Source organism: Capricornis sumatraensis, chromosome 5 (genome assembly GCF_032405125.1).
Source record: "Capricornis sumatraensis isolate serow.1 chromosome 5, serow.2, whole genome shotgun sequence".
NCBI classification, from domain to species: Eukaryota; Metazoa; Chordata; class Mammalia; order Artiodactyla; family Bovidae; genus Capricornis; species Capricornis sumatraensis.
Genome location: NC_091073.1, coordinates 11,950,392 through 11,970,378, shown reverse-complemented (window position 1 = coordinate 11,970,378; position 19,987 = coordinate 11,950,392).

Here is a 19,987-nt window from a genome sequence, read left to right as displayed (position 1 = left end):
TGCATTGGCAGGCAGATTCTTTACTGCTGAGCCACCAGAGAAGCCCATGTATACATACAGCCCCTCTTTTTGGACTTTTTTCCCATTTAGGCCACACAGAGCACTGAGTCGAGTTTGCTGCATTATACAGTAGGTTCTCATTGGTTATCTGATAGAGAAGGTTTGGTGCATATACACAATGAAATATTAGCCGTAAAAAGGAGCGAAATTGGGTTATTCACAGAGATGTGGATGAACCTAGAGACTGTCATACCAAGTGAAATAAGTCAGAAAGAGAAAAGCAAATATTGTATATTAACATATATAAAATCTAGAAAAATGGTGCAAATGATCTTATTTACCCTGAATCTTGTTATCAGCTTGGCTTTTGGTGCATCTGTTTTTGGTGGACTCTTTAACCAGCACCATCAGGTGAGCGGATGCTCCCCTGGCTTTTTCACATCCAGAGGTTCTGAACCATCAGCCACCAAGTGGCTGTTTGACAACATCTGCAGAAACAGTTTTGGTTGTCAGAGCTGCAACCAAAGGAGGATGCTTGTGGCAACTAGTTGAGAGTGAGCAGGGATGTTACTAAACATCCTACAATGTTTAGGACAGCTACCCACCCTGAAGAACCCAGTTCATAATAACAGTAGTACCAGTATGCAGAAACCACACCCTAATTGGTGTTTCCACATTTAGTACATAAAAATAATGGGTGCCCAGTTAAATTTGATTCTCATATTTTAGTATATCTAAGTGTGTGTCTGTGTGTATGTTAGTTGCTCAGTCGTGCCCAGCTCTTCGTGACCCCGTGGACTGTAACCCATCAGGTTTCTCCATCCATGGAATTCTCTAGGCAAGAATACTAGAGTGGGTTGCCATGCTCTCATCCAGGGGATCTTCCCAATCCAGGAATTGAACCCGGGTCTCCAAAGTTCAATCTCCAAAGGCAGATTCATCACCATCTGAACCACCAGGGAAGCCCTTAGTGCATGTTTATATATACATATATATATATTTATATTTATATATATGTATACATATATAATTGCATAGGACAATTATAGGTTTAATATATTTGAAATATTGAAAAAGGTGAATATTTACACTAAAAAATTATCTGTAGTTTATCTGAAATTCAGGTTTAACCAAACATTCTGCACTTGATCTGGCAACCCTGGCTCTATCTTTTTACAAGAGTGTGTCCAAGCTTTTCTTCAAATTCCACAAGATGGAACTTCCTTCAGTTTGAGGTGATCATTGTAAAGAAGGCATTATTGTGTAATAGCACAAGCTTTGAATAAAGCAAATCATCCAAGCCCACTTCTGGTCAGCTGTATAGTCTTTAATTTTTCTAAGCCTCAGTTCCCTCATACACGTTATGGGAATATGTTATGACGCAAATAAAATCATGTATGCAAAGTGTCTGACATTCATAAAGGATAATTTTCATTGTTAGCATTAACTTTTTCTTTCCCTCAGTAATATCTTAAAGTTCTACTTAAGTTCAGGCTTTATCAAGACAATTCTCCCTTCTGATATACTCAGTGGAAATATGGAAGCATACAGTATTGGACGAGCTCAAAATAAGTTGACTGTTTTTCTTTTTAATGGTTGTTGTAGTAAAACAAACACACACTTAATTTAGCAAATCTTCATTATACATCTCATTGTTAGTTTTTTTTTTTTAACAAACTGAACACACCCAGGTAACTATCACCCAGATCAGGACATAGTCAGCACCCCAGAAACTTTCTCATGACTTCTCCCCTTCATCACACTGTCAGAGACAATGCCGTTGTCATGCCGTTCACCACAAATTTGTTTTCGTTTTTAGAACATGCTATGAATTGAATTATGTGGTAAGTACTTCTTTGTGTCTGGATTTTCTTTTGGTGTTTATATCTTTTCTCAACATTTATCTGTGAAATTTCTTGTGCTGTTGCACATAGCAGTTCTGGAGAAAGGCATTGAAACATGTATACTATCATGTAAGAATCGAATTGCCAGTCTATGTCTGATGCAGGATACAGCATGCTTGGGGCTGGTGCACAGTGATGACCCAGAAAGATGTAATGGGGAGGGAGGTGGGAGGGGGGTTCATGTTTGGGAACGCATGTACACCCATGGTCGATTCATGTCAATGTATGGCAAAACCAATACAGTATAGTAAAGTAAAATAAAGTAAAAAAAACAAACAAACACACATATATATATATTTTATTTGCTGTATGATATTCCATGTAGAAATATCCCAGGATTTATTTATCTTTTCAGTTGCTCATGGGTATTTGGGTAGTTTTCTGAGCTTTGCTACTGTCAGTGGTATTTCTGTTGATATTTTGTAGTGACTTTTGATAACTATATGAATACATTTCCATTGATGGTAGAGTTGTGTTACCATTCATGCATACATTTAGTGCTAAGTATATCATCATATAGGTTTGCATGGAGACTCCCAATTTACCCCCAACTAGCAGTGTCTGGAAGCTCATGGTCCCACATTCTCCTTGCACTTGATACTGTCCGTTTTTATAGATGTCAGCCCTTAGGACAATTGTAATGCTATCACACTGTGGTTTGAATCATTTTCCTGACAAGCAGTGGTGTTGTGCACCTTTACAGATGTGTACTGACCACAGTAATATAGGTTTATAAGAGATTCTGTCTTGACCCAGGTTTGGAGAGGCAGAAGCTAGTCACATTTAGAAGGTATCAAACAGACCTGTCAGTCGTCAGCCTGTCAGGCTGCCCCCTGGAGCAGAGCCTGGGGGCTGTGAGTGCTCAGGGGTCCCACTTTCAGAAGCACCGTGTTTTCTTCATGGGAGCAGCAATGGTGGCTCAAGCAGGTGTCTAGGTGGGGGGGCCTGGTGAAGGTTTACAGGGCCCAGCGTGCTTCCTCATGGGGCCAAACAAGATGGTAAGCGCAGCCATCAGGACATTCCAGGGCTTAGAGTTTACCTCCGTGAGCCAAGCAAGGGCCCAAGCTTTCTCGGGGCAAGGTCAGTTCTTTCCTGCAGTTCCCTGTGGTCCTTCCCTGGAATCCTGCCTTGCTGGGTGTGGCTCTGCTTCCAGCCTCACTCCTGTCTCTCCTTTAGTGGAGAAACTGCAAAGGTACCGGTGAAGGGTGTGAAAGCAGAGGAGTAAAAGATTGAGGAAATAACACGATCTCTCACAATAAGCACCCTGGGACTCAGATTTGTAGATCAGGGAAAGGGTAAGAAGAAAATATACTGAAAGCCTCTGTGCCCAAGGAACCAGTTTGAAACAGAGTGTGACTGTGATAATAATGTTTGAATTTAATAGAGAATTCAAGGAACTGCATTGACTGTGCACAGATGTGTTACAGGTATTTGAAGATGGTGAAAATGGACGTTTGGGTGAGTGGCTCTGAATTACCTAGTATCAGAGAAACGGAGGGGAGGAGATGGAAGAAAAACAAATGCTATCAGGCGGTGGATGTGGGGCTTGAACAAGGAGCAGCTGAAGATGATGCCCTCTTTTCCAGATGGGTGCTGGGGTCGCAGGAATGAGCTTAAGAAAAGCCAAAGAAAGAAACATTTTGGAGAGAAAACCGAGCTTAGTGAGGGGCTCCATCACAGTTGGATTGCTAAAAATTTTTCCTCTGTAACCAAGCTCTTTTCCATGGCAAGGTCTTTGCACAAACACTTCACTTTCTAGGTAAAATATTCAACCTAACCCATGCTTCTGGCCCTGTCCTGCCCACCATCAAGTCTCAGTTAAGCATTGCTTCCTTCAGGAGCTGTGTTTGCATCCATATAGTGTATGAAACTTCCCAGTTTAAAGCAGTCTTTTTCTTTAATAACATTTTCCTTTCTTTTGTCATGATTTTTTCGCCTGATGATTTTTTCTGTTTAGTTGTAAAATCCATGAAGATGGGCATTACCTCTATCTGGCTCCTGTCTGTATATTTCCTGTGCTGAGCTCACTATCCCATAGTTGGCACTTACTGAATACATTCTGAATGAGGCAATCATGAAAGAATGAATAAATAATGCTTTTATTATTCGCTAGAAAAAAGAACTCTCAAAGGATGAGCTAAAATCTAACACAAATACTTGTTTGGCAGGCAGGGAGAATTTGGATGAAGGATCTATGGATGAAACCGAGACTTTCCTGAGTGTTTCTTTTAATATAGTTTGGACTTTTGAAACATAGAAATATTTTATATGTTAAAAAATAAAAAAAATAAAATTTATTTAAAAAGGACATCCTGAAACTGAAAATAAACAGAAACAAATGAACCCATATATTAATATAACCACAAAAAAGAAACAATTATATTTTAAGTATTAAGTAACAATTTTGAATGCACTGATATTATCATAGACTTTTTAGTTGGTTATGCTTTAAGAGTCAAAAAAAAACTGAAAAGAATTTTATAATTCTTTAACTATATTATGAAAGTAGCAATATTAATACTGTAATTTTAAAACTCTTTTAATAAACCACTCAATCAAAAAAATAGGCAGAAGACTTGAGTAGACATTTCTCCAAAGAAGACATACAGATGGCCAAGAGGCATATGAAAAGATCTTCATCATTGCTAATTAGTAGAGAAATGCAAATCAAAACTACAATGAGGTACCACTTCATACTCTTGAGGATAGTCATCATCAAAAACTCGATTATTATAAGTGCTGGAGAGGGTGTGGAGAAAGGGGAACACGCCTACACTGCTAGTGAGGGTGAAAACAGCCACTAGGGAGAGCAGTACGGAGGCTCCTTGAAAAGCAAAAAGAGAACTACTGTATGAGACAGCAGTCCCACTCCTGGGCATATGCCTGGGGAGAAGTTTAATTCGAAAAGATGCACTCACCCCAGTGTTCACTGTGAAAAACAAACGTATCATTACTGGGGGTCAAAGGTGGGAAGGGATAAATTAGGAGTTGGATATTAACATATACACCCTACTATATATAAAATAGATAGCCAACAAAGACGCACTGTGTAGCACAGAGAACTGCACTCAATATTTTGTAATAACCTATAAGGGAAAAGAATTTGCAAAAAAATATAAATATGTAAAACTGAATACATATAAAAAACTGAAAAAATATATATGTATAACAATATATATAAAAACTGAATATATATATGCTGCTGCTGCTGCTAAGTCCCTTCAGTTGTGTCCGACTCTGTGCGACCCCATAGACGGCAGCCCACCAGGCTCCCCCATCCCTGGGATTCTCCAGGCAAGGACACTGGAGTGGGTTGCCATTTCCTTCTCCAATGCATGAAAGTGAAAGTGAAATTGAAAATGAAGTCGCTCAGTCGTGTCTGACTCTTCGCGACCTCATGGATTACAGTCTACCAGGCTTCTCCGTCCATGGGATTCTCCAGGCAAGAGTACTGGAGTGGGGTGCCATTGCTTTCTCCGATATTTCTGGAGGTTCTGTTTGTTTTTGCACTGAAAAAGTCTCTTCATCAGCAACCATCATAGTTTAGCAACCATTGAAATTTCTGTCTTAATTGAATTTTTTCCAGAGTGTTGGAAAATGGTGGTTTTTCTAATTCTCTCATTCTTTCTTCATTTATGAGTTAGAATTATTCTTTAAAACAAAATAAACATGAGCTTACCTTCATCAAAAGAGGCTTCTTTAAAATAGAATTTGAACTATGGTATATTTACAATGTGTTAGTTTCAGGTGTGTAGCAAAGTGATTCAGTGTTATATATATTTGTGTCTGTGTATATATATATATATATATTTAGAAAAATCATTTTCCAACACTCTGGAAAAAAATTCAATTAAGACAGAAATTTCAATGGGTGCTAAACTATGATGATTGCTGATGAAGAGAATTTTTCAGTGCAAAAACAAACAGAACCTCCACAAATAACTTGCTCATTGCAAAGGAGAACATGTGACTTTCGTTGAAGATCTGAGCTTGGCAGGTAGTGTGGTGTCCTGACTAACTTGTGCCCACTGATGTGGTTTAGTGGAAAAGGTACAGCATCACTTAGGAATCTCTTAAGGCAGATGTTTAAAGTGAATCAAATCAAATCTTCAGACCCAGCTTTCATTTAGGAAAAGAAAGGCATAGGGCAAGATTCCCCAATCTTGGCTATGCACTGCAATCACCCTACAAAGTGAGACCATACTGATGCCTGGATTTTATCCCTAGAGATTCTGTAGAACTGAAGAAATGGGAATATGAATGGATATTAGAAAATTATTCTTTAATTAGTTGTGATGATGATATCCTCATTCTATACAAATGGAAGTCTTAGAAATGGAAAGTATTGAGAGTAATAGCAGCTATTAAATTCATATTTGATATCAATTTGATATAATCATTTAAAACAATGTTTGAAAACATTACATTTAATTAACAAATAATTAAATGCTTTCCTTAACTCCCCAGAGTGCTCAGTTTCTGTTAGTGTTCAAGTTTCCGTAATATTTATCATTCTTTGTGATAATGTGATTAATTTTCTTGTTTCCATGTTCTGTGTTTTTGTGTCTAGAAACCGCACTTGCCTCTGTTTGTATAAACAGTAAGCCGTAGCCAACACCAGGGCCCTAGACGACTTGCAGAGATCAGCACCCACCATCCAGATCTTACATCTGCAGGGGTGCTGGTTTCCACACCATCTGTGTGCGCCTGAGTGTGCACAGGCAGAAGGCACACATATCTTGGCAATGACTCAAGCAGGTGGTGAGGACCACAGCGGTTTGCTGCAGATGTGGCTTGTTGAGTCAGCAAATAAGCAAGTGTCTGGGGCCTGATGTCCTGCTCCTGATTCTGTGAAGGTTTTCTCTCTAAACCTGTTAAAAAGGCCAGTAGTGTTTCCTCTAATCTAAATATTAATATATTTGCTTATATATAATATATATATATTTATATTAGGTGGTGGTGGTTTAGTCATTAAGTTGTGTCAGACCCTTGTGACCTCATATGGTGAATATTATTATATTTGTTTTATTTTTATAAATCACACTTGATTGTAATAATCAGTTTGGGCTACTGTAAAAGATTGGGAGTCTTACACAACATGATTTGTTTCTCCGTTTGGAGGCTGGGAAGCCTAGATCAAGGAACAGCAGGCCCAGGGTGTGTGAGGCCTCTCCTGATTTGCAGACGGTAACATCTCACTGTGTCCTCACACGGTGGAGGCCAAACTCCCAAGTGTCTTCTCACAAGGGCACTAATCCTTACACCTGAGGGCTTCACCCACAGGACCTAAGTACCACCCAGAGGTCCCACCTCCTCATATATCCAATTGTAGCGTAGGATTTCAACATGTAAAGTTTGGGAGGATACAAACATTCAACCTGTAGACTATATACATATTATTTTTGTTTTCTTCCTTCTTTCACTCTCTTATCACCTAATGATTCACTTCAGATCAGTTCAGTTCAGTCGCTCAGTTGTGTGCAATTCTTTGTGACCCCCTGGACTACAGCACACTAGGCCTCCCTGTCCATCACCAACTCCCAGAGTTTACTCAAACTCATGTCCATTGAGTCAGTGATGCCATCCAACCATCTCATCCTCTGTTGTCCCCTTCTCCTCCCACCTTCAGTCTTTCCCAGCATCAGGGTCTTTTCACATGAGTCAGTTCTTTGCATCAAGTGGCCAAAGTATTAGAGTTTTAGCTTCAGCCTCACCCCTTCCAATGAATATTCAGGACTGATCTCCTTTAGGATGGACTGGTTGGATCTCCTTGCAGTTCAAGGGACTCTTAAGAGTTTTCTCCACACCACAGTTCAAAAGCATCATTCTTTGGCCCTCAGCTTTCTCTATTGTCCAACTCTCACATCCATACATGACTACTGGAAAAACCATAGCCTTGACTAGACGGACCTTTGTTGGCAAAGTAATGTTTCTGTTTTTTTAATATTCTGTCTAGGTTGGTCATAACTTTTCTTCCAAGGAGCAAACATCTTTTAATTTCATGGCTGCAGTCACCATTTGCAGTGATTTTGGAGCCCCCCAAAATAAAGTCTCTCACTGTTTTCCCATCTACTTGTTATGAAGTGATGGGACCAGATGCCATGATCTTCGTTTTCTGAATGTTGAGCTTTAAGCCAACTTTTTCACTCTCCTCTTTCACTTTCATCAAGAGGCTTTTTAGTTCTTCGCTTTCTGCCACAGGGTGGTGTCATCTGCATTATTGGTATTTCTCCTGGTAGTCTTGATCCCAGCTTGTGCTTCATCCATTCCAGCATTTCTCATGATGTTCTCTGCATATAAGTTAAATAAGCAGGGTGACAATATACAGCCTTGACGTACTCCTTTCCCAATATGGAGCCAGTCTGTTGTTCCATGTCCAGTTATAACTGTTGCTTCTTGACCTGCCTAGAGATTTCTCAGGAGGCAGGTCAGGTGGTCTGGTATTCCCAACTCTTTGGGAATACCAGAATTTTCTGGAAGTTCATGGTTCATGTAGTGTTGAAGTCTGGCTTGGAGAATTTTGAGCATTACTTTGCTAGTGTGTGAGATGAGTGCAATTGTGTGGTAGTTTGAGCATTCTTTGGCATTGCCTTTCTTTGGGATTAGAATGAAAACTGACCTTTTCTAGTCCTGTGGCCACTATTGAGTTTTCCAAATTTGCTGACACATTGAGTGCAGCACTTTCACAGCATCATCTTTCAGGATTTGAAATAGCTCAACTGGAATTCCTTCACCTCCACTAGCTTTGATTGTAGTGATGCTTCCTAAGGCCCACTTGACTTTGCATTCCAGGATGTCTGGCTCTAGGTGAGTGATCACACCATCGTGATTATCTGGGTAGTGAAGATCTATTTTGCACAGTTCTTCTGTGTATTCTTTCCACTTCTTTTTAATATCTCCTGCTTCTGCACCTAATAGTAAAATCTTCTCATTTTAGTTAACTTTACATCTTGGTGTGTAAGTTGCGGACTGTCACAATAGACGAGTGTGTGTCATTCACAGACTTTGTGTCCTTTCTGGGGGAGGGGTAACTTAAGGCTGCATATGGGGTAGTTGTGTCGTGTCAGGCAGCAGTGTGATTCTATCACTGAGTGTGTGTAGAGAACAGAGTTAGGAGAGGTGGATGAGTGCTCACTTGGCAAAGCAAAGCCTGGTGTGGTGTCAGCTTGCTAGACTCAAGCATATCCCCTTTTCCGGTTTGTCCATCAGGAGGAGGCAGGAGAGATTCCTTGTGAAAGTTGTAGGATGGGAGGGAGCAGCAGCTGTTTTGAGGTTTACACACACCTTCAGCCAAGTCGTTCAGTCAAACATGAACCTAAGCACTGGTGTGAGGGAGTTGAGTGGATGTAATCAAAGTCCCTAATCCCAACTCATTCTGAATTAGGGCAATTATATTGGTTGGACATGACTCAATTAAAAAAAGGCTTTACAAGTGGACTTAGACCCTCTCTGGGGAGAGAGAAGGACTGTTGGCCCTTTCCATGGATGACTGTGTCTTGTGGCCTTGGGGTTCCACCCCCTTGGGTTCTTCTGTTTGTAACTGTCCAACTTATAGGCACTGAAATCCATAGCCAGTCCCACCATTTCACAATTGCATAAATCAGTTTCTAGTAACAAACCCACATACAAGTATGTGTGTGATTCCCCATGTATATGCATGTGCACGTGTATATGTGTGTGTATGCATGTGTGCTAAGTCCCTTCAGGCATGTCAGACTCTTTGCGACCCTATGGACTATAACCCACCATGCTCCTCTGTCCATAGGATTCTCCAGGCAAGAACACTGGAGAGGGTTGCCATGGCCTCCTCCAGGGAATCCCAATCCTGAAATTAAATCAGTGTCTCTTACATCTCCTGCAGTGGCAGGCAAGTTCTTTACCACTAGTGCCACCTGGGAAGCCCATATATGTGTGTACATGTTTGTATCTATGTATGCATGTGTGTATGTGAAAGTATATACATGTATGTATATGAGTCCATTGGCATTGGGCCCATTTAACAGAGGTTTGGGTCAGAAACCCATTCATATTCTGACCCCCTTGTGCCCTCATTCAAACCAGTGGTGGATGGGATACTTTTGGACCCCAGGTATTAGTATAATTGACTCACTCTCTCAAAATCCTCCAAAAGGCCTGGTATTTTCACCCTCCAAGCACTACTGCCCTGGGACACAGTTGCAGGCCACCTTGGGAAAAATGTAGAGGAAGGTTTACCCATTATATTTATGACAGTGTTGCAAAGACATTCCTGAAGGACCTCTGGCCTCCTCTTCAATCAAGGTATCTTAGTTTGTAAACTGACTTAGATTTTGGGATGATGGCTGGGTGAATCTGAGCCATTTCCTTTATTTTCTTAGGTAACCTCTTCGTCATTTAGTGAGTTAAGTCTAAGATCAGAAGCTCTAACATCCTGTCCTTTAAAAAGTGCCATGGAAAAATATCATATGATACCACTTATATGTGGAATCTAAAAAAATGATACAAATGAATTTATTTACAAAATATAAATAGAGTCACAGATGTAGAAAATAGAATATGATTATTAAAGGGGAAAAGAATTTGGGGAAGGATGCATTGGGAGATTGGGATTGCCATATACACACTACTATGTACAAACTGGATAGCTACTAAGGATCTGCTATGTAGCACAGGGAGGGTCTCCCCACGTGCTGCAGTGGTAAACAATCGCCTGTCAGTGCAGGAGATGCGGGTTCAGTCCCTGGGTCGAGAAGATCCCTTGGAGTAGGAAATGGCAACCAACTCCATTATTCTTGCCTGGAAAATTCCATAGACAGAGGAGCCTGGTGAGCTACAGTCCATGGGGTTATAAAGAGTCAGAAATGACTGAGCATGCACACATGTATAAAAGAGGAAACTACTCAAGACAGAGGGGCCATCTGTATAATGTGTGGCTGAATCACTTTGCTGTACACCTGAAACTAACACAACATTGTAAAATAACTATACTCTAATAAAAATTAATTTTTAAAAAGTATCATAGAATTGTCATTTTGGTGACAGAGTTCAGAGTCAGTGTTTATTTTTCAAAAGCAGGATTTCAAGTGACCTGGGTATTGTCAACTGAGAATAGGAAAAAAACTCCAAAGCCAAATCATTCCACTGACTGGGTGGTCTCACAGAGGACACCCCCGTTTTCATGTGACAACGTAAAAATCCCCTGTGCAGCTTTCAAGCCTTTCCTCCTCCTACTAGTGAATCAGGAGCCCTGTCTTTGTGATTCTCAGAGCTATCACCTCCCCTGCTTCTTACTGAAAGCCCTAATCTCAGATTTTTAATCTGGCAAACTCTTCCTCCTTTTAAGTGAATGCCTCTAGTGTTGACATCTGTGAACCATCCCTACCTTTCCCTTCTCTGGGCTCCAAGAAATGTTTTGCTTTTGTTTCAGCAGTTCTGTGGTGTGGTCTCCCTGGATGAGGATAGGGACTCTATTGTATTGATTTTGGCTTAAATGGTTAACAATGGCCATATTAGTGTTTACCCCACATTTATGTGTGCCAGAGGCAAGTTCAAGGCATTTCCTCCTGTCCAGTAAAACAAATGTTTACAATGACAGAGAGAATATTAAAGATAGGACATTTATTACTTTTAATTAATTGTAATTATTATTATTCATTTAATGAATTTGTTAGGATGTTTATATGTTTTTAATGCAAATGGAATATTTCCTGCCATGTCAATAAGCAAAGATGTCACAGTCATCAGCAATTGAAGCCACCACATGGTGAGCCCTGAGAGATCTCAGGAAGGAAAGAGTACCTTCCATTGAGCAGCCATCAGGTATAGCCTCTGCCTGAGGAGAGTGCTATGGAAATTCACGATATGAAAACACAAGAAACTGGCCCCACACATAGAAAAGCACCAAATTCCTTAACTTGGGATAGCTGATTTTCTTTAATAATAATCTGAAATTCAAGAGCAGTTACTTATAGTACAAAATGAAGAGACACTTTCGAGGCAACAGGACATAGGAATGGGCAGTTATTTTTGTAACTTTTTCTCCAACATTCCCAAGAAAATGGAAAGTCTTTCCAATTCTGCTCTGAAAGAAATATTGCTGATAAATCATCACCCGTGACAGAGGACAGAAATCACACTTTTCAAGGTTTCTCGTATTAGCATTTAATGGTGTGGCAAAGTGCCTGAAGGCCCCTTTCCAAGATCTCCTTCTCAAACTAGTGCCTCAGATCAGATGCATGTGTGTATGTACACACCCATGCGCGCGCGCGCACACACACACACACACACGCATACGCACCCCCCCCACACACACACCTGTTTTGAAATCCAGCTGTGTTTGTGATCATTTCAGCAGTTCTTTCTGGCACAGCTGTAGAGCACTTCTCTGATAACTTACAACTAGTAAAGACTCGGCACCAGAAAGGCAAAATCAAGTGGAAAACTTGCTACAGAAACAATGAATAGGCATCGCCCACAGAGCATCTCATGGAAGCGACTGGTGTGGGACCTGTCCAAGGCCCCATCTCTGTGGACCTCGAGTTTAGATCCAGGCTTAAGAAAGGCATTTCACAAAACCTTTGTTCAACAAATAAATTTTGCCAATGTAGAGAGGAAGACCCAGGGAATGAAATCTCTAATGTCACATGAGTGTGAGACTGCAGAGAAGCAATGGATCAGATCTCCTCACTTTATGTCTTACATTCTATGTGACTCCCCATGGCCACTATTCTCTTACAGTATGGATTCATTACAGTTTAAAAAATAACGTATAATGCTCTATTGTGTAACAGGAACTAATATAATGTTGTAAGTCAATTATACTTAAAAACAAACAAAAAACAAACATAGAAAAAGAGATCCAATTTGTGGTTTCCAGAGACAGGAGGTATGGGGAGGGGATTGGAGGAAGGGTGTTGAAAATTACAAATTTCTAGTTGCAAGATAAGTAAGTTTTAGGGATGTAAATATACAACAGGATGAATATAATTAACAGCACTGTGTGTTACATATGACAGTTGTTAAGGTAGTAAATTTTAAGAATTCTCATCACAAGGAATATTTTTCTAGCTCTTTAATTTTGTATCTATATGAGAGGGTTGTAAACTTGCTGTGGTCATCATTTTGTGATGTATATAAGTCAAATCATGATGCTGTACGCCTTATACTTTTATAGTGTGTTAGTAACTCAGTTGTGGCTGACTCTTTGTGACCCCATGGACTGTAGCCCGCCAGGCTTCCCTGTTCATGGAAATCTCCAGGCAATAATACTGGAGTGGGTTACCATTTTCTTCTCCAGGGCATCTTCCTGACCCAGGGATCAAACCTGGGTCTCTTGCATTGCAGCAAATTCTTTACCATCTGACACACAAGGGAAGCCCCAATTGACAGTGCTACATGTCAATAATATATATCTCAATAAAGCCAGAAGGAAAGTGAAAAAGAAAAATAAATTCAGAAGAAATTAAAGAACCACTGCCTTGGAGAATGCAAGTAGGAAAGGTTCCATCAGGAAAATCAGCTGGCAGAGACTGGAGCCCAATGGTTGGACTTAAAAGGAGCAGCTGGTCCTAGAGCTGATTGCAGTCATAGAGGAATGCCAGCCCAGATTTACCAGACCTTCTGGTTTTTGGAGAGAAGTTGGAAATCCAGATTTTTTAAATGAACCATTTCCCAATTATTAAATTTGGCAATTCATTCAGCATTCTTGGAACCTTGGGTTAGGCCACATAGGTATGACCAAAAAGTTTATGGTTTTATGATGCTGCACATGGTGAAATTAAGTGGGTGTGAAAAACATCACAGCTGAGAAAGACGATTTGTTGGAAGTTCAAACAGTTGATTTCAAGGCTCATGAATGTTGAATCTTCTGTTCTCTTTAGCACAGCGGACATTCAATGGCTGGGACTTGGTGATGGATGAGATACCAGTGCTAGCAACCCTAGGGCAAAACACTGTGGAATTTCATCCAATATTTTTGCTTTTCCTATCTCCTGCCCTGATAACTGAGATGGAAGAAAAAAGTTAACTTCTGTATTACTTAGCTTAATATTTAGCACTTTTGGGGATTTACTCAGGCTAAACACATATCAACAGAAATAGGAAGACATTATTGGCTGGAATAATGACTCCTTGCTGTTGTTCACTCAGTCGTATCCGACTCTGTGACTCTGTGGACTACAGCACACCTGGTTTCCATCCTTCACTATTGCTCAGAGTTTGCTTAAACTCATGTCCATTGAGGCAATGGTGCCATCCATCCTCTGTTGCCCCCTTCTCCTCCTGCCTCTAATCTTTCAACATCAGGGTCTTTTGCAATGTATTCGCTCTTCACATCAGGTGGCCAAAGTATTGGATCTTCAGCATCAGCACCAGTTGTGATAAGTCAGAAGACTGACAGTCCTGGAATTCCCATTCTATTGTTTCTGAGCAGGTACATGCTGTTAACCATGTTGAAACATTAGGAGATGAGGCAACTTCCTGACTCTTCCCAGAGAATGTGTCAGGTCAGGATCACCTACACTCAGTCATGATCTGTGATCTGAGTATCCTTGACTCTTCCAGCTCTGCAGTCCTCACACCAGGGGAGGAAGATTGCATCAATCAGCCAGCATGCAAAGTAGGCAAATGAGCCACCTTGGATATAGTTTCAGCTCCTTCTACTCCACAGCTGCTCTCAGAATCCCTAATAATAAGAAGATGGACTAAAGAAGTTACAATACAGTAATATCAATTGAATTGATAAAGTATAAAACACAGAGAGAAATTTTTGTGTAGTTATTTTCAGCAGAAACAGACCTGTTGGTACAAGTGGGCACTAGGCAGACAGAAAGGTCTGAGGGTTGCAGAAAATTCAGCATGAAACTCTTATATTTGTGAAAAAAAGTAATGTCAAACGCACTATTAGTGAAGTCGCCCAGTCACGTCTGACTCTTTGCTACACTATGGACTGTAGCCTACCATGCTCCTCCATCCATGGGATTTCCCAGGTAAGATTATTGCAGTGGATTGCCATTTCCTTCTCCAGAGGATCTTCCCAACCAAGGGATCAAACCTGGGTCTCCCACACTGTAGGCTGACTCTTTACCACCTCAACCACCAGGGAAATGCCCTATTAATGGAGTATATATTAATTTGGTTATTCTGGGTTTGTGTGAAGGGGTTTGTGGGATTTATCTTCATGTAAAAAATTCCTGAAGAGCAAAGAATATCCTGTTATCTTTATTTTAAATCTCCACAGATGCCCCCACCTCACCCTGCTCCTAAAATTACATGACTGCAAGACTGCCTGTGCATGCAGCCTGGGTGATGGGCAAAAAGGGCTGTGGAGTAAAACACGTAAACATCAGATGTGAATATGATGTGTGAAATGATGTGCTTGAAGAAATTTCAACAAGGACGAATGAATGTCTTCACAGCATCAGTGACATGATCAAGCAGTTTCTTTCCCTTAAGCTATTGATTTACTACGTTAATAGATTTCTTAATTACAAAATGCCAGGGAATTGCAGAGTTAGTCCTTGGGTGATTATCATATGCAACCTGTCAAATTTGCTTTGAGGATGTTGCCCACACTCTACTCCCATGGGCTCCATCTGCAGGTTCTTTTGCCCCTCCTCTGGGTTCTGAATACCCACACCTGCAAGGTGTTCTGGAGTCCTGCCCTTGGGCTACTGGAGCCTCCTGGATCCACTTTGCAGATGCACAGAAAGAAGAGTGCCTGTGATTTTATACTCCCTGGAGCAGCCTGCAGGCTTCCCAGGTGGTGCTAGTGGTAAAGAACCCACCTGCCAGTGTAGGAGACATAAGAGACTTGGGTTCAGTCCCTGGGTCTGGAAGATCCCCTGGAGGAGGGCATGGCAACCTACTCCAGTATTCTTGCCTGGAGAATCCCGTGGACAGAGGAGTCTGCTGGGCTACTGTCCATAGCGTTGCAGAGTCGAACATGACTAAAGTGACTTAACACACACATGCAGCATGGAGCAATCCATGATCAGGGCCTAAGGAGGACGAAAACCCAGCTCCTACTTGCCTGGAGCTAGGATGCATCCCTGGGATGCCTATAGCCCTGGAGTCTCCCTCAAGGATGTGGCTGAAGCTGCTGTGCCTGGGACTCTGCCTAACCTGAGCCCTCTCTCTCTTCCTTCCTCCCTTCACCCCTTCTCTCCTCTCTTGCCTGTTTTCCTCGATGAGTTTCCTAAATAAATCACTGGTGTTTGGAATCTCTGTCCTACTGTTTGCTTCTGGACAGCTGGCCTGAAATAAGTGCGCTAGATCAGGTGTCCCCAACCTCCAGGGTTTATTGCTTGATGATCTGAGATGGAGCTGATATAATAATAATAGAAAGTACACAATAAATGCAATGTGCTTGAATTATCCTGAAACTACCCCACCACCTCAGTCTAGAGAAATTGTCTTCCAAGAAACTGGTCCCTGGTGCCAAAGAGTTTGGGGACCGCTCAGCTAGAGGGCTGGATTTTCTGTTAAGCTTTGATTTTAGCCTATGTATGAATTTTCTGTTGCTCCTGTAACAAAAAAACACCACAAATGTAGTAGATTAAAGTACAAATTTGGGGGCAAATAAGATGGTGGAGAAGAAGGTGGACGTGGAGTACATCTCTCTCCACGGATACATCAGGAATACACCTTCAGACACAGAAGTGCATGCAGAACACCAGCTGAGCACAAACAGGAGGACCTGACCAGCAGAAAAGAACATATAGAACCATGCAAAACTCAGTAGGATGAAGGATCTAGGGGGAAAAACAGGAGTGTTAGGAGGACCGGACCTGCCCTTGGTGAGTGGGGGAATTGAAGCAGGGGTCTGATCCCCACAGCGGGGCAATTGTCTGAGTCAGAGGAGAAACATTTAAGCTTGAGAGGGAAACAGCTGATCTGTGGCAGCCTAAATGGAATGAGAATCAGACAGTCCTTGCCACAGCCATACATACCCAGGACAGGGATACAGGTCCCCTGGAAGGCACCTGGGGCCTGGAGTTTAGGGATTGTGGAGCAATCCCTGGGCAAGGGCTGCTGTTGACTGTGGAGAGATGGATCTAGGGCATGTGAGGGAAGAGATTGTGGTGGGAAATAACTATGAAGGAAATTCAGGCAGCCATGGAAGCAAGGCGATACTGCTGAGTCACACGTAGTGGGGTGGATGCATCACCATAGCCTCTCTCTCCCCACATGCCAGAATCGGCAGCTGAACAGTAGAGACGCTGGCTCATCAAATGCCTGACACACTGAACTACAGGTAGGACCCCACCCAGGTTGCTCCTTTAAGTGACTGATGCGCCGAACTGCAGATTAAGACCCCAGCCAGGGTACCCTTGTAAATGCCTGATGTGTTGATCTACAGAGTAGGAACCCAGCCGGGGTTGGGGGGGGGGTGCCCTCTATGTGCTTGATGTGCTGAACAACAGAAAAGGACCCCAGGCAAGGGAGCCCTCTAAGTGTCTGAACGGGCAGAGCTATGGAGAAAGACTGGCCAAAGAGACCTTCTAATGGCCAGCTACAAGAGGCTCAAAAAAAGACTCTGAGAGGGCCATAACTCCTGCGGTGGAGGCAGTCCGTATCCCTGCACACTTGATGCCACCAGGGTCCCCAAAAGCCAAGCAGCTGTGCCACTTTCATGTTTAACCCTCATTGGGGCAGAGCTGTCACAGGCAAAAAAAGTCTAACGTTTATGCATGCAGGGTTGCATTGGTAGTGTCCAACTCTTCGTGCCACCCCTGTGGACTGTGGCCTGCCAGGCTTCTCTGTCAGTGGGTTCTCCAGGCAAGAATACTGGAGCACAGTGGCCAAGACTGGTTGCTGTACCCTTCTTCTTCTGCTGCTGCTGCTGCTAACTCGCTTCAGTTGTGTCTGACTCTGTGCAACCCCATAGACGGCAGCCCACCAGGCTCCCCCATCCCTGGGATTCTCCAGACAAAAACACTGGAGTAGGGTGCCATTTCCTTCTCCAATGCATGAAAGTGAAAAGTGAAAGTGAAGTCGCTCAGTTGTGTCTGACTCTTTGCGACCCCATGGACTGCAGCCCACCAGGCTCCTCCGTCCATGGGATTTTCCAAGCGAGAGTACTGGCATGGGGTGCCACTGCCTTCTCCAGTCATACTGGGTTTCAATTGTGGTTTTATTTCCACCTCTGCATGTGGGTCCCCCACTGGGCTTTGCTCCTGCAGCTGCCTTGGAGGACTTGGATTTGCCCCTGTGAGGGCCAAGTGTGGAGGTGCTGCAGCTGCTTGGGTCGCAGGGGTTCTGGCAGCACCAGGTACTCACGGGAGTTGGCGACTAGGGCAGCAGGAGATATAGCTGTACAAGCTGCAGATTAAATCCACATGATCAACTAAGCAGACGGTGTCTATGGAATATATAAAAGGCCATTGAAAACTCCCATAAAAGAAACAGCCTAGTTCTGATAGCTGTGGACATTGGAGGCAAGAACACAAAGGAGTAGGACCAGATCAGAGTCTGAGCTGCCCCCACAGCAGGTCCAGAGAGGAGCACAGTGTCGGAGGTCATCCTAGGGAGGTGAGGTGGACTGTGACTCTCCGCGACGGAAAGGACTCTGGTGGCAGTGACTCAAGAAAAACACTTATTATTCTTATATTTTGACTTGTTCTATAGATTCTTTTGGATTTTTTTTTCTTTTTCCTTTCCCTGCCCCTAGTGTAGTTGTTGATTTTATTGGCACTATGAAATCTAATTAAGCTTTTGAACTTTTTTTACCCTCAGTCATATTTTTTGTTGTTATAAGCCTCTGCCTCTATGTTGGGCTTTTGCAGTTCTGTGGAGTTTTCCTTTCTCTTCCCTCCCCCCACTTTTTTTTTGCTTTTCTCTTTTTTAAATTTTTTGAATCTATTATTGTTTTTCCTACATTTATTCCTTTGTTTGCTTTTCCTACTGTTCTTTTCCCCTTGCAGTTAATCTTTAATGTATGTAATTCTTCTTTATGTACCTCTATTTAACTTTATATTCTTTCTCTCCTTTCCTCCCAACATATTTGTTAGCCTTATTTTTATTGCTTTATTCCCCACTTGGGACCTTGCTTTAGTTTTTTTTTTCCAGTTTGTGCTGTAGCTGGTTTTGTTCTTAACTGGTATATATAGTTTTTTATTTCCTTTGTTTGCCAGATCTTCTACTATACTTTATTTTTGTTGGACTGTTTTGATTTTGCTTATCGGTGTAAATGTACATGTGCGTAGTCCATATTTTAATTATAATTTGCCTGGTTTGTAACTGCCATTTGTTTGGGGTTCATCTTTGCTTTCTCATTTTTGGGTATTTGTTTTAATCTCAATTAATGCCATAACAAACAACTTATGGACTTCATTCCTGACCAGAGGTCAAGCCCTGAGCCTTTGGAATGGGAACACTGACTCCAAGACTGTAGACTACCAGAGAACTAACCCTAGGGAGTATCAAATAGTGAGAACTCACACAAAGTAAACCACTTGAATACAAGACCTGGCATCACCCAGCCACCAGTAGTGCCCTGTGCAGTGGGCTCCAACTAAACAACAAATAATAATAAAAACCCAATCATCAACAGACAGGATACCACCTCACTCAGCCTTGCCCATCAGAGGCAAAAGAAACAAAAAGGCTCAGCAGAAATCTCAACCTATTTGAAGCTTACAGAAACCACTAAATCAATCTTTCTGCTACTGCTAAGTTGCTTCAGTCGTGTCCAACTCTGTGCGACCCCATAGACGGCAGCCCACCAGGCTCCCCGGTCCCTGGGATTCTCCAGGCAAGAACACTGGAGTGGGTTGCCATTTCCTTCTCCAAGGCATGAAAGTAAAAACTGAAAGTGAAGTCGCTCAGTTGTGTCTGACTCTTTGCGACCCCTTGGACTGCAGCCCACCAGGCTCCTCTGAACATGGGATTTTCCAGGCAAGAGTACTGGAGTGGGTTGCCATTGCCTTCTCCAGAAGGGCAGAAACCAAAAAGAAGAAAGAATTCAACCTTGAAGCCTGGGAAAAGGAGACCTCAAACACAATAAGTTAAAAAAAAAAAAAGAAAAAGAAAAAGCAAAGAAATACTACACAAATGAAGGAACAAACTAGAAACACATAAGTCCAAATAAAAGAAGAGGAAATAGG